Raw genomic sequence first — 6,000 nt, 5'->3', positions numbered from 1 at the left:
TCAACCAGCTGCCTCTCGCACATCCCCTACGGGGGATGTTCCCCCAACCAATGTACATGCCCTTGACCGGAATCGAACCTGGGACCTTTCAGTCTGCAGACCGACGCTCTACCGCTGAGCCAAACCGGCTTCGGCCAGATTATTTTTTTTTTAATTTCCTTGCTTTTTAGGTTCACTTGTTGATAGTTACGTAATTGTTGTTCATAATTTTTATCTTTATTTACTTTTTCTTCCGAAAGAACCCCCTTTAGCAATTCATATAATTCTGGTTTGGTGGTGATGAACTCCTTTAGCTTTTTTTTTATTAGTGAAGCTCTTTATCTGGCCTTCGATTCTGAGTGATAGCTTTGCTGGATAGATTATCTTTGGCTGTAGGTTCTTACTATTCATCACCTTGAATATTTCTTGCCATCTCATCTGGCCTACATGGTTTCTGTTGAGAAATCAGCTGACAATCGTATAGGTGCGCCTTTATAGGTAACTACCTGCTTTGCTGTTGCTGCTTTTAATATTCTCTCTTTGTCTTTTGCTCTTGGAATTTTAATTATGATTTGTCTTGGTGTGGTCCTCTTTGGATTCCTTTTGTTTGGAGTTCTGTGTGCTTCCTGGACTTGTAAGTCTAATTCTTTCACCAAGAGGGGGAAGTTTTCTGTCACTATTTCTTCCAGTATGTTTTCGATATCTTGCTCTCTCCCATCTTCTGGGACCCCCATAATTCTGATGTTGGTTCGCTTGAAGTTGTCCCAGAGGTTTCTTACATTATCTTCAATTTTCTGGACTCTCTTGCCTTCTTGCTTCTGCGGAGGAGTGTCTTCTGGCTCTTTATGTTCCAAATCTTTGACTTGATTCTTGCGATCTTCCATTCTGTTTTTAGGACTCTGTATAATATTTTTTATTTCAGACAATGTATTCTTTATTTCTTGTTGATCCCTTATCATTTCTTGTTGATTCCTTATTAATTCTAGTTGATCTCTTTTCATATCCTCATAGGTCTTATCGACCTTTTCTAGGAAATTCTTGAAAAACCTTATAAGCATAGATTTGAACTCTATATCCAGTCGCTTTTTGTCCTCCATTTCTTTCGTTTGTGATCTATTTCATCTTGGCATTTTTGTAGCTTCCCTGATGGGGCGGGGTTTCAGGGTGAAGCCTACAGCTTTGGCTTCCGTCAGCCCCATCCTATGTGGGCTCCTGAGACTCAGGGTCCTTCAGTACTCCTTGCAAGCGCCTCTGAGAGAAAGGTGCCCTCGATTTTTGCCTGCTACCAAACAGTCTAGGCTCTCCCCCAATGAGCCCGGTATTGGGGTTCAGTTCAGTTGGAAGTGGGATTGGAGGTGGCGTTCAGAGCAGTCTGGAGCTTTTGTCTCCGTCCCGCCAGGGCAATCCCATGGCACAGCCAACCGTCCCTTCTCTGCACGCAATGTGCGCGCCTCCGGGACCTCCTTTTGCCGCTCCCCTGGGGTTCTGCCTTACAGCCCAGCTCCCTATGGATGAGCCTGGGTCCTCAGGGTCTGGCCTAGAACTGGGGTTCAGAGCAGTCGGAACTGGGGTTCAGCACAGTCGGAGCTTTTATCTCCTTCCAGCTAGGGAATGCCATCCAGGCACTCAGCCGCCCTGCCCTTCCTCTCTGGCTCTGTCCTCTCTGCGCGCCCGGTGTCTCTGTACCTTAGGCTTTTACAGCTCCTCCGCTCTTCCTTCTGGTTTTCTCCTTGCTTCTCATTGTAGAATTTCCAGTCAGTCGACTTTCCTGTAGTTCTGGGTAATGTCCATTTTATATTTTAGTTGTATTTTATTGAAATTGTTGTGTGCAGCTGCAGCTAGGTGTTTACTTGTGCAGCTATCTTGGATTTGTAAGTTCCTCTTTTTTTTTTTTTTAATCCTCACCTAAGGACATGGGGTTATGTTTATTTTTGTTTTATTGATTTTAGAAATAGAGGAAAGGAGAGAGAAATATCAAAGTGGGAAAGAAACATTGATAAGTTGCGCCCTGTACACACCCCAAACCCGGGGATCAAACCTGCAACCTAGTATGTATCCTGACCAGGAATTGAACCCACAACATTTTGGTATACAGGATGAAGCTATTGTACAACCAACTGAGCCATCCAGCCAGGTCAAAAGGAATTTTCTATTTTTTACAAAAATAAAAATAAAAAACAAAAAAGGGAAAGGAGAATTCTTATTGCAGAGAGGGCGAATAGCAATATTGAAATATTTCTTCTAATGAATTTCCTTCCTTTGTGCACAAATTCATGCACTGGGCCACTAGTTTAACATAAAAAGAGTGACCCATCTTTCCCAACCCAGCATGCCCTTACCCTGCTACTTTGCTTTTGGTCCCCACAACTTAGAACCATCCCACCAGTATATTAGCTGGCTGTCTGCCTCCTCTCCTGCTCCACATCATGGGGGAGGGGCCTTGTTCTCTTTCAGGCACCATCTCTAGCACTTACAGCAATGCCTGGCACACAGCCCGTGTTCAATGAATGTTTGTGCTCCTGTACAAATTAACTTACAAACACCATGCAATTCCAATCAAAGTCCCAACTTGATCTTTGTGAAATGCAACAAACTCATTAAAAGATTCCTGTACTGCCGAAACTGTTTTTGGCTCAGCAGTAGAGCGTCAGTCTGCGCACTGAAAGGTCCCGGGTTCGATTCCAGTCAAGGGCATGTACCTTGGTTGCGGGGACATCCCCGGTAGGTGGTGTGCAAGAGGCAGCTGGTCGATATTTCTCTCTCATCGACGTTTCTAGCTCTCTATCCCTTTCTCTTCCTCTCTGTAAAAAATCAATAAAATATATATATATATTTTAAAAAGATTCCTGTACTCCTAGAAATGGGGGTTGCACAACACTATGAATGTACTAGATGCCATTGAAAGGGAGGAGGACAGGTTCCTGAGTGGAGGAGCTGGGGATTAAGAAATAAAAGAAAGAGACAAGAGGCAGAAGTAGATACAAAGGCTGTAATTCTGACACCTCAGGCAACACAGCGCACTTACTGATTCCCAGAGGGGGGTTAAGGTCAAAGAAGTTTTGGGTGTGCCCAGGACCTATTCATTCCCTCATTCCTGGGATTTAGCATATCAAGACCTGGGTAAGTCAAGGTCCTATTCGTTCCTCATTCCAAGCACAAGGAGAAAGATAAGAAATCGGTACTGATAACAGTCTCTGATATTTTGGGAGGCTGTTTCCAGAGGACGGCCAGGCCAGTCACCTCGGACTCAGCTGAAGGATGACCTTTAAATTAAGGTCTCATTCCCCAGGGGCCCTCTACAGCTAGGGAGCATGTGACAACTGCCACCACCTCATAGCCCCTGGCCCACTGCAGCTGACCATGCCTGAGCGAAGGAGAAAACCCCGGAACCTAAAAACAAGGAAACCCTGCTCTCGGTCCTGGCCCGTAGGTCATTTGGGAGTGTCCCCCTGAAACAAGGTGTGGGTTTGATCGCTGGTAAGGGCACATACAAGAATCAACCAAGGAATGCATAAATAAGTGGAACAACAAATCGATGTTTCTCTCTCTCCCTTACTCTTTCTCTCTCTCTCTAATCAAAGAATTTAAAAAAGAAAACCCTTCTCTCTGTGAGAACTCCTTCCTGTCAGCACCATTCTTTGACAGGATGTCTTGGCCAGCTTAGGTGCGCCCAAAGGGTGCAGAGGGAAGGTCTGGTACTGCAGAAGGCCCCTCTGCCCTGGCCTCAACTCCCTCTGCCCCACAGAGAGCTCAGCCCCCAACATGCTGCCTAAGGCCTAGACTCCAAAACCCTGCTCCACCACCTTCCCCCAGTGGGGGCAGAGTCCCAAAGCCAAGCTTTACCACCTCCTGGAAGCTTTTCTGGTGCTTTATTCCTTCCAATCAGGAGCCAGCTTCCTGCCCCAAGACCCTGTACAGGACCCTGCATGGGGCCTGGGTGTCGCCCAGCACTGGGCTGCATGGAGCCAGCTGATGACGAATATCCAACCACCTACAAGGATGTCAGCGAGGCCACTGCCCCCCAGAGAGGCTATCGGGGGGGGGGGGGGGGGGGGGGGGGGGCCTGGCCACCCCACTCAGTGATGAGGAAAGAGGGTCAGAGAAGACCCTTGTCCTCACCACCCAGCAGTTAGGATGTACAGGCAGTCCCCGGGTTACGTCAGTTCCTATTTATTTACCGTATTTTTCGGACCATAAGACGCACTTTTTTTCCCCCAGAAGTGGGGGGGAAAAGTCCCTGCGTCTTATGGTCCAAATATAGCCTACACATATACTTTAAAAAAAAGTTTTTTTACTTGCCCGGCTCTGTGTGGTCTCTGTGTGCTTGCCCGGCTCTAAAATGGTTCTAAATGCTGCTGTTTACTTTACAGGGTTGATTACATGTGTTTATGACTGTGATGTTGGGTTTTAATGCACATAAAATATTTTAGGACACTATTTGTTTCAGAATCTTTTTTTCTTCATTTCCCTTCTCTAAAAACTGGTGCGTCTTATGGTCCGAAAAATACGGTATATAAAAAAATAAAAGTTCTGTCATTTTGAGAATAAAACCCACAACCTTTTGGTATATGGGCCAATGCTCTAACCACATATGTACATATGTGCTTTATGTTTTTTATTATTTTTTATTTTTATTTTTTAAATATATTTTATTGATTTTTTACAGAGAGGAAGAGAGAGTGACAGAGAGTTAGAAACATCGATGAGCGAGAATCATCGATCAGCTGCCTTTTGCACACCCCCTACTGGGGATGCGCCGACAACCAAGGTACATGCCCTTGACTGGAATCAAACCCAGGACCTTTCAGTCCACAGGCCGACTCTCTATCCACAGAGCCAAACTGGTTTAGGCTGTTTTTTATTATTTATTTACCACAAGAAAAGGTCAGGAATTTTTATCTTTCTTTTAATTTTTTTTTTACTGTTTCACTTCATTTCTGCTGTGTGTGAGTTCCATGTGAGTGATGTAGGTGCTTATGTAGGTGGGTTCTGACTTACGGCGAAAATCATGTTACGTCGAGTAGGAATGAATCTCGGACATAACCCGAGGACCTACTGTATATTAATTATATTTTCTGTATTCGTTTTTTAATTTTTTTTTATTGATTTCAGAGAAGAGGGAGACAGAAACATCAATGATTATGATAATCATTGATCGGCTGCCTCCTGCACACCCCACACTAGGGATTGAGCCTACAACCCAGGCATGTTCCCTGACCTGGAATCAAACTGTGACCTCCTGGTTCATAGGTCAATGCTCAACCACTGAGCCACAGCAGCTGGTCTATATTTTCTGCTTTCTCGGAGCTCTGGCTACTGGGGTCTCTCTAACCAGGGAGGGATTGTTCCTCGGGGTTAGCTAGCTCCTGGAGATAGCAAACAACTCAACTTTAATCCAGAACCATTATGCCCTTGCCCTGATCAACCCAGGACCAGGTGCCAAGTAAGGACAGTATAGTGTAAGTCAGTGGTTGGCAAACCGTGGCTCACGAGGTTTGCAGCTCTTTGGCCCCTTGAGTGTGGCTCTTCCACAAAACAAGTACAGTGCGATTGAAATTCCGTGGCCCATGCGCAGAAGTCGGTTTTCAGTCTGGGCAAGTCTATTTTGAAGAAGTGGAGTTAGAACACTCAGGGGCCAAAGAACCACATGTGGCCCGTGAGCTGCAGTTTGCCGACCACTGGCGTGAGGCCCGAAAATAAGCTTTTGATAGTTGAAGCATCCATTTCAAAAAACAACCAGCTTGAATAAATACAATGCCAGTCTACTAGCAAGACAACCCAGATGGGAATCCGCTGTTCCCACACATAAAGGACCCTCTTCAGAAAGCCCGGTGACCTGGGTAACTGACCACTGAGTGACCCTGCTCCTCCCTTCCCGCGCCCTCATTTCTGCTCTTATGCTTTAAATAAGCCAACAGAGAACCCAGGCAGCCCTAGATGACTCACCCTCAGTCCCTAATAAAGGCAGACCCCCCAGGTCCGTGCTATCCCTCACTCCCAATCACGCCGAGTGGCCCTGAG

Source organism: Pipistrellus hanaki (genome assembly GCF_964339955.1).
Source record: "Pipistrellus hanaki genome assembly, chromosome: 5".
In the NCBI taxonomy this organism is placed as follows: Eukaryota; Metazoa; Chordata; class Mammalia; order Chiroptera; family Vespertilionidae; genus Pipistrellus; species Pipistrellus hanaki.
The sequence above is the reverse complement of the archived record's forward strand: the minus strand, read 5'-3'. Positions refer to the sequence as shown.